The sequence below is a fragment of the Myotis yumanensis genome, unplaced genomic scaffold, assembly GCF_028538775.1.
Source record: "Myotis yumanensis isolate MYYU_CA2020_CCGP unplaced genomic scaffold, mMyoYum1.0.hap1 SCAF_3, whole genome shotgun sequence".
Classification (NCBI taxonomy): domain Eukaryota; kingdom Metazoa; phylum Chordata; class Mammalia; order Chiroptera; family Vespertilionidae; genus Myotis; species Myotis yumanensis.
The window spans coordinates 134,204,423-134,214,389 of NW_027223754.1; the positions used below are offsets into that span (position 1 = coordinate 134,204,423).

Here is a 9,967-nt window from a genome sequence, read left to right on the forward strand (position 1 = left end):
ACCTGCCTCTGGCAAGATATGTTTCCAGGACGTGGCTCTGCTGAGGCCACTGGACTTGGCTCACAATCAGCTCATGCGCCTTCCCAGGCACTCTCTACAAAAAGGTGAATTGATAGCCCTAACTGATTTGGCTCAGTGGATAGAGCATTGGCCCATGGACTGAAGGGTCCCAGGTTCAATTCCAGTCAAGGGCATGTACCTTGGTGGCAGGCTCCATCCCCTGAAGAGTGTGTGCAGGAGGCAGTTGATTGATGATTCTCTCTCATTAAAACAGGAATTTTAGGGATGAAAAAGACAGGTTTAGGAGATTTTGGATATTGAGGGGGCCATGGAAGAAGCACAGGGCTGCAGAGCAGCAGAAAGTATATTTCCATAGAATAGGAGAGCTGAAAAGTTGCAACAGGTACATTTCCATAGAATGAGGGAGCAAAGGATAGCAAAAGGTCTATATTTACAAAATAAAGGGAAGGGACCCCCTCATTCAAAGGGAGGAGAAGAAGAAAGCCCAAAGGGGATAGAAAAACAATAAGGGAGGGGGGGAAACCTCACATGTCCCATGTAAGGTTTGATCCTTGAGCTCAAAAGTTACTATAGTAACCAGTCAAAGAGAATAGTGACCAATCAGAGGGAACATCAAGGCACAAAGTTCTGCAGCCTTTATAAACTGTGGAAACAGGAAGTCAGTGGGACTCTTTCCCCCTCTCCATATGGGAGTCTGTTCTGTAAGATTCTTTCCCCTCCCCATGTGGGAGTCTGTACTGGTTCTTCAATAAATCTCCACCTTTGCTATACCATCTTCCATCTATGGATTCATCCTTTGACTCTGAGGGACAGAGAATCCAGGGAACCATCCTGCCCAGGGGAACACCACGTGTTTCAGTCCCAAAATCCTGCTTCATCATTAATGTTTTTATTTCTCTCTCTTAAAAAAAATGGTGAATTGATAAACTTCTGTACGTTCATACAATAGAATGCTAATTCAGTGATAAGAAATGAGTTTTCAAGCCACAAAAAGAACTTTAAATGCACATGACTTATTTAAAGAAACCAATTTGAAAGGAAATACATTATGTGATCTAACTATATGGCATTGCGGAAATGTCAAAATTATATAGAGAGTGAAAATATCAGTAATTATGAGATGCTTGATTAAGAGGGGAAGGGATGAATACTAGTAAATAGAGCATAGGAGATTTTTAGAGCATTGAAAATAATTCTATATGATACTGTAATGGTGGATACATGACATTATGCAGCTGTCAAAATCCATAGACCTATATAACAGAAAGAGAGAATTCTGATGTAAACTAAGGACTCAACTTAATAATAATGCATCAATATTGTTTCATCAGTTGTAAAAAATATACTAATGAAAGGTGCTAATTGTAGAAGACCTGGTGTGCAGGAGAAGAGGGGCTTTATGACAACTCCCTTTAATTTCTGCTCAAGCTTTCTGCAAAACCTAAAACCTCTATAAAAAAAAGTTATATTAATTTTTGTATTCATTTATATTTTAATAGATTTTATTGATTTCAGAGAGAGGAATGAGAGAGAGAGAGAGAAAGAAAAGCATGAATGTGAGAGAGAAACATGTGCCCATACTGGGGATGGAATTTACAACATGGAGTACATGCCCTGACCAGAATAGAACCTGCAACCTTTAGATCAGCAGCTCTCAACCTGTGGGTTGCGACCCCTTTGGGGGTCGAACGAACCTTTCACAGGGGTCGCCTAAGACCATAGGAAAACACATATATAATTACATATTGTTTTTGTGATTAATCACTATGCTTTAATTATGTTCAATTTGTAACAATGAAAATACATCCTGCATATCAGATATTTACATTACAATTCATAACAGTAGCAAAATTACAGTTATGGTTGGGGGTCACCACAACATGAGGAACTGTATTAAAGGGTCGTGGCATTAGGAAGGTTGAGAACCACTGCTTTAGGTGAATAGGATGACACTCCAACCAACTGAGCCACACTGGCCAGGGCTATTAATTTTATTTTTTAAAAGATAATTATATTTTTTCTACTACTTGAATTTCAAAGGTTGTTTTTGTAATGGAACAATCAAAGGGTCCGGGCTGCTTGTCACTACTTCAGCCAGTTAAGCAGAGACAGGGTTGAATCATGGTATGAACATTTATTCCAATAATGCTGCAGTATGGGAGAGCAGCAGGTCATCCACAAAAATCTGCTTTGCCTCATCCCATAAGCCAGCTGTGTATAGTGGGTAGAAGAAAAAGATTACATGGGAAAGTAGGAATTACAGGTATGGGAGAGTAGGCATGGGATAATCATTACAGGTTACAAGTCATACGGGCTGGAGGTGGGGTGTCGCAGAGGGCAGACACCTTCGAGTGCTCCAGGTCCAGATTACAAGAAATAGGGGCTGGGAGTTGGAAACAGCAGGTGACTCCAGGACTAGATTGTTTCATCCATGAGATTGTAAATCTTCCCATAGTGACAGACAGTTGTTGGAAGGAGGCTGGCCTGCATTCCATGTTAGCTCCCATGTCCCAGGGCCCACAACTCTGGGCGAAGTTAGAATGTGCTTTCTAATCAGGACAGAACCATCATGGTTAACAGAGCATGATTAATATGTATTATAATTATAGCTGGTCCCCAATATTCTGTTTCTGTTCCTATACTATGTCTTGTATTTTGAACTAATTTGCCTCTTTTCTTTTTTTTTGTTTGTTACATTTAATATGTTAATGTCTGTGATTATGTATGTGTTTGATATACAGATAATTCTGTTGTTTTGTATAAGTAAACTTTCAATTTGAGTGTTGATGACAGGTTACAGAGAAAGTTTCATATGTGTGTATTTAATTCAAAAGATAATGCTGTTGTACCATAATCAGAAAAATTTCTCTTTTGTGCTTTGGTGGTAGATTACAAAGACTGTTCCTCCCTCCCCTTATAAATAAGATAAAATAACCTATGAACAATCTATGGGTAAAACATTTACTTATGACTAAAATATTTTGTGTTCTCATGCTGCCATAACAAATTACCACGAATTGGGTGGCCTACAACAGCTACATGTCCTCACATTTCTAGCAGCTCGCCGTCTGAAATTAAGATATCTGCAGGGTGATGATTTCTCTGAAGGCTCTGGGAAGAATCTTTTTTTGACTCTTCCTAGCTTCTGTTTGTTGCCCTTAACCCTTGGCTTACAGCCACATCAGTTCAATCTCTGCCTCTGTTGACAACTGACCTTCTCCCCTGTGTGCCAGTGTCTGAATCCCTCTTCCTTTTCTTATAGACACCAGACATTGGATAGAAGTCTCACTCTAATTCCCTCTGACCTCATCTTAACTAATTATATATGCAAATACTGTATTTTCAAATACTTGTACATCTGAGGTTTCAGGTGGACATAATTTTTTTTTTTTTGGGCGGGGGGGCCTGCATTTTTCAACCCAGTCCAGTACCCTTTTGGTGATGTAACTTGCTTATTTAGTACTGGCTTCTCACTGATCTAGGTAATATACCTTTTCAACTGATACCATTATGTTTTCTAAGGTTTGACTTATACTAATTTCAATCAAGGACTATTCAAGATAGGCAATAATTTATATACAGTGGTGAAGGGGTAACTTTTAACTGGCTCTTAATTTGTTTTTGTTTTTTTTCCTAATGCTGAAAGCTACTTGTGTTTGTCAGTAAAAAACCAAGTTCATATTAACTGGTTTATAATAATTGAACATCATGTAAAGGCTACTTTTGACTATGAGAATTTTTTTCTTATAACGAATTCCAAACTTCTTAAAATACTTGATGTCAAGTATTTTAAGAAGTTTACATGTGGTATTTTAGTCCAACTTAACTTTTTTTTTTATAGTCTGTGCTAGGGGACCTATAAACATTTTCATGTTTGTATGTTAGTCTAATAAAACTATCATTTTAAGTGCAAAATAATAAAGATGCAATGGCATGAAATAAGATAAGATTTCCATAGAGATTAATTTAATTTATTATATGATGAGAGTAAACACAGAATCTATTTATAGAGAATAAATGTCCATTATGTATGTAAATGGTTTCATAGATCTCATTCGTATAAATTTGTTCAACAATATAGTTCATTGTATTTTCACTGACTTCTTTTAAGAACTTAGATTTGCAGTTGCCAGAATATTTTTAAATAGAAAAGAAATACCTCTCTGAAGTTTTACATTATTTGAAAATATATTTCCCTATATAAATAGCTCTGTACCATATTAGGCAAAAAAACTTAGTCTATTAAAATAACTAAATAAAATTCAAATCATGCTATATTCATGTTATTTCTACCTTTGAAGTTTATTTCTAAAGATCCTGGAAAATAACATCTCTTTCTGATGATGAGATTTGCAAATGTTAACAATAAAAATTATCCTGAGATTTATGCTACCCTAAAATTTTCTCTATCTTGGCTACCAGTATTTACTCCCTGATGTAATTTTCTATAAAATGTGCATTAGTTCTTCTCCAAGAAGCAGATGCCCAAGTGAGATCAGATATGCAAAGGATATATTGAGGAAAGTGAATATGAAGAATAAAGAAAAATAAGCAGGAGAAATAGCAGACCATAATGCACATCTGGCATATGAAGGAGAGTGGGAAGGAAAGAGGATTCAATAGGAAGAGTCTCAGATGACAGGGATGTTCTCAGAAAATGTTGGCCTGGGAAATGATGAGTTCATGATTCAAAGTCACCTGTCAGAGGAGTCCTGCTTCCCCTAGGAGTGGTCCAGCACCACTCTCCTGCCCCACTCAGCAGTTAGCTGGGAACAGGCCTGGAGAAGGATGGCTTTGACACATATGTGATGGTGGATCTAGAGGAGCAGCAGCTGAAACTGCTTGTCACCTTTGTAATCCCAAAGCTAATCAATTCCCAAAATATATTACAGAGGAGTACTTCCTCTCCCACCCCAAAGAGTAGAATCTGTCTGATTCCTCTGAAATGATATTCTAACTGCCTGCCTTTGGTAAAGAATTTGAAGAGTATGTGTTGCTTCTTTATTTCATAGGTTGACATTTTTTAGTTATAAAGTACCGAGCTCCCTGGATTTTTGGAAATAATTCAAACAATCTCAGAAGACTTAAGATTTATCTTTATTATTATTTGAACTTAGGGGTCAACTCTTTTCTTTCTTCCTCCTATGCTAATCTTGTATTTCCATCTTCCTGAACTTCTGCTTAGTTCCAGAGTTCTTCATTTAATTCTAGTAATTGTGAATAGATTAATTGGGCATGGAAAATTATTATAAGATAAGATGCCCTCTGTTTCTTCTATATTTAAGCATTATAGAATACTTCTACATCAAAACATTAACACCTTAAAAATGATTGTATAAATAAAATACATACAACATTCTTCGGTTTAATAGTAATTTTTTTCTCAAATAAGTAATCTTTGTTACAATGTAAATGATTGTATTGATATTTAAAGATTACTGTAGTTAATACAGCACTTTTCATTAAGTTTTAATTACCATAAGATTATTTTATGATATGCTCAAAAGGAGGAAGAAGTAGGATTAATTTCATAAACTTTTACACTAAAAATAATTAAGTATGTAACTTTCAATATGAAATACTTTTCTTTTTACCTAATTTGGAAACATGACTGAAGTGCAATTTATTTATAGTAGAATAATTTCTAACTATCAGTGGAAATTTTCTCACATTCAGTAAAAAAATAGTTTTAATTAATTTGCAACAAATTTTGTACTGGGCTGAATATGCATACTTTTCTATCCAGTGAAAATTAGATATCTCCATCTTAGAAAATATTTTATCTAAAGCTAAAAGACAATATTGTTTTTATACTTGTCAAATTTTTAAATTTTTTTAGTATTTTAGATGAATATTCATAATCTTGTTATAAGTTTGTCTGTATTCAAATCAGTTCAATCAACATTTTCCCATTATTATCTCTTCTTTTTTTTTAGATATATTTTTATTGATTTCAGAGAGGAAGGGAGAGGGAGAGAGAGATAGAAACATCAATGATGAGAGAGAATCATTGATCTGCTGCCTCCTGCATGCCCCCTACCCACAACCCTGGCATGTGCCCTGACTGAGAATCAAACCATGACCTCATGGTTCATAGGTCTATGCTCAAATACTGAACCACACTGACTGGGCATTATTATCGCTTCTTGATGCTGTATTGACTCTTCACAAGTTTCTAAATTCAAATCCTAGCATTAATAGCTAATAGCTATGTAAAATGTAATTTTTTTTTGGTATTTTTGTAGATATTAGTTGTGATAATATCTATGTATGTTTGTATGACAAAGACTATTAAATCTACCCCAAAATCTATTTCTTATTGAGTTAGAATAAGATTACATTTAATTTTAGCATAAAAAACTCCAATTTCCTTTGCAACTAGTTATGACTAATTGAGTATAATCTGTCTATTGTGGTGTAGAGAAACAAATGTGTATAAAATTTAGAATTGTTTCTTTTAGGTATACCTTGTGTCTTTTCTTTCTGATTGACTAAAATGTTGATGTTAAGGCTATAGCATTGAGCTTGACCTTGGGGAATTTGGAGAATATGAGGTTTGCAGAGTGGAGCAAAAAAGATAGAAAATTATATCCCAGAGGAAGTTGTGGAGCATAGCTTAAATACTAGCTCAGAATTTATTTTTTTCTCCCAATAAATAGTAGTGAATGAAAAGCAAATATATTTTATTCTTACATTTTCTTCATCTTCTGTTTGCCTATCTGTCTTAATTATCTTTATCAGAATTAATATAGAATAAAGGTATAGACTTTGAACCAGACTCCTAATATTGAGCTCTGCTTATAACATTTTAATAGCTATGGGCAAAATATTTTATCTATTTGTCTCAATTTCCCTTTGGAAAAATAGAGATGAAAATGATAGCTTTTCATTGGGCTTATGTAAACACTTAAAATGTTGCTTTGCACTTATTAATTGACTTCATCTTTCTTCTTGTTTGTTTGATGAGTCACAAAGCACAATTCTATTAGAGATGTTACTTCTTTACTCTTTCCTTTAAGAACATACTGCTTATCACACATCTCATCTCAACAGACCTATTCTGGCAAGCCATCATGAGATGTTTCCTTGTTTTTGTTTTAATTTATGTATTAGACCTTCAAAAGATAGGCACAATTGTTTTTATTTTTTAAAAAAATATTTTTATTGATCTCAAAGAGAAAGGAGAGGGAGAGAGAGATAGAAACATCAATGATGAGAGAGAATCATTAATCAGCTGCCTCCTGCATGCCCTCCACTGGGGATCGAACCTCCAACCCAGGCATGTGCCCCCGACCTGAATCGATCCCAGGACCCCTCAATCCACAGGCCAACACTCTACTCACTGAGCCAACCAGCTAGGTGACTTGTTTTTATTTTTATAACTAGAGGCCCAGTGCATGAAAATCCGTGCACTTGGTGTGTGTGTGTCGGGGGGGTCTCTCAGCCTGGCCTGTACCCTCTCATAATCATGTCTCCTCAGGTAGGTTCCCTAGGCCTGGCCTGAGATCAGGGCCTTTCAGGGCTTACCTTCCCCCAGCTGCTGGCAGATGGCCCCACCCCCCACCCCTGCCACTGCCACTGATTGCCATCTGGGCAGCACTGCTCCCCCATCCCGTGCCACCTGCTGGGTAGCCTGGGCCTACCCCCCGCCCCTTTTCTTTTAAATAAGAGTAATGTTTACTGTGTGATACAGAACTGAGTAGTATGACGGGTTTACCAGGATGGAAATGCACCACACCCACGGCCCTGTCACCCCCAACACCCAGAGACTACAGTACTTAGAAGTTACATGCAACAGCCATAACTGCCGAATATCTCTTCATAACAAACAAACCATAGCATATTTATACTGTATCACATTGAGTGATTATAGAAATCCATTTATATATTGCTTGTATAAAATCTTTTTTCTGTAAAAAATATTTTAAAAAGAAGATATAAAAACCATGTGCAGTTGAACGCCCTGCCAGGACAACCAATCTGTAAACATTCAGTGAGTATGTGCTTTGGAAAGCTGCCCGTGCCTCATGCCCACAGCGACTCCAGCAGAGCCTGCGAAGGTGCGCCCTGGCTGCCACTCTGGGCAGGACTGAGCTGGACCACGGTGGGTGGGTACAGCAGGGCCTGGCACTGTGTCCTTCTCCAGCCTTGCATCAGGATCAGGGTTAGGGTCAGGGTTGGGGACAGGCAGATTTTGGTTTCACTCTGAGTTCCATACTCAGCCTAATTTTGTTTGCAACTCATGGCTTTTCCTGACTTCACAGAGGTCCTTTGGTGGGTGCCCACAGCTGCCTGGTTGGGCTCCTCTCTGGGCCAGAGCCTCTGTCCTGCCTCCTGCAAGCCTGGTCCTGGGCAAAACAAGGCCCCCTCAGGACTGCTTTGGTCTCAGTGCTTGGTCCTGGGTTTCTTCCCCCCGTGTGGCTGATCTGAGTTTCACAAAAAAGCCTGACCAGTGCTGGCTGTGCTGAGCCTCATTGAAGAGTTTTTCATGCAGCAAGGAAGAGCCCTCTGGGACCCTCCTCCTCCTCCCTCTCCTCATGTCCTCCTCTTCCTCCTCCCAGCCCATGGTCACTTCTCCTCCAGATGCTCCAGCAGTGGGTTGCCTTCTGAGTCGGGGGTCTTAATGCTGTTGTTCCTGACAATGCAGGTGGGGTGATGCTGGTTGAACATCAGGATGAGCTGTTGCCGCTCCTGCTTCAGCTCCTCCATCTGGGTTTTCAAGCTCCGCATTCATGAGCTCCAGCCACTCAGATTCCCGCTGCAGAAACTGCATCTGCTCCTTCTTCTTGTTCCAGCATGGGGCTGCTGCCACTTTGTTCTTTTCCCAGCACCTTTTCCTCCGCTCCTCTTCCTCATCTAGCTCACTTTTCACAGGTTGAGGCCTCTTGCCCAGTTTCACCTCCAGGAAGTGCAAAGGGGCGATCATGGCCCCAATGTTGTGGATGTCAGAGTATTTCAGCTCTTCTGCAGTCAGGGCTGAGCTGGGGTGTACGGTCAGGGGGCCGAGCCCTGGCAGAGAGTCCCCAGTCATGGAAGGGTCCAGGATCTGCCCAGGCATCATAGCAGGAGGAGTGGCAGTCCAGCTCTGCAGAAGCCAGGGGTGGAGGCGGGGACCCCGGGGCCTGGGCCAGGCTGCAGGTGCCGTGCCTGCTCAGGAGCCACCATGGTGCCAACCCCACCCTTCAGCTTCCACCTCTACCAGCACCTCCTGTTGCAGCCACCGAGCATCCCTCTAGCAGGCTGTGGTGGGTGGCCTAGGTCTTCCTCTTTGAGGCGATCGATCTTGGGGCTCTGCCTGCCTGCCTGCTCACGCTTAACCACTCTGCCTGTCTGCCTGACTGATTCCCCTAACTGCTTGCCTGCCTGCCTGCCTGGTTACCCCTAACCACTCCCTTGTCTGATCACCCCTAACCACTTGCTGGGGGTCAGGGCCAGACCAGGCATGGGGTTGTGGTGATTCTGGTCTCTGGTCGTTCTGGTCGTTCTGCCATTTTGGTAGCTGGGCTTTTATTATATAGGATAGATTATCTTAAAGGTAAAATATAAATATAAACTATTATATGAATAACTAGAGGCCCAGTACACAAAAATTTGTGCACTCAGAGGGGAGGGGTCCCTCAGCCCAGCCTGTACCCTCTGGCAGTCTGGGAACCTTTGGGGGATGACCACCTGCTGGCTTAGGCCTGCTCCCTGGGGGATTGGGTCTAAGATGGCAATCAGACATTTCTCTGGCAGCCCGGCAGCCCTTGGAGGATGTCCACTTGTCAGCAGGGAGAACTAAGCTGCAGTTGGACATCTTTAGCGCTGATGAGGAGGCAGGAGAGGCTCCCACCACCACCGCTGTACTGGCAGCCGTCAGCCTGGCTTGTGGCTGAGCAGAGCTCCTCCATGTGGGAGCGCACTGACCACCAGAGGGCAGCTCCTGCATTGAGCATCTGCCCCCTGG

The 9,967-nt window shown here is 40.3% G+C and overlaps 1 pseudogene; it reads right to left on the reverse strand.

Annotated features, from left to right (window-relative positions):
- Positions 1-8,589: 8,589 nt before the first annotated feature.
- On the reverse strand, positions 8,590-9,082 carry LOC139005334 (jun dimerization protein 2 pseudogene; annotated as a pseudogene).
- Between the last annotated feature and the right edge of the window lie 885 nt (positions 9,083-9,967).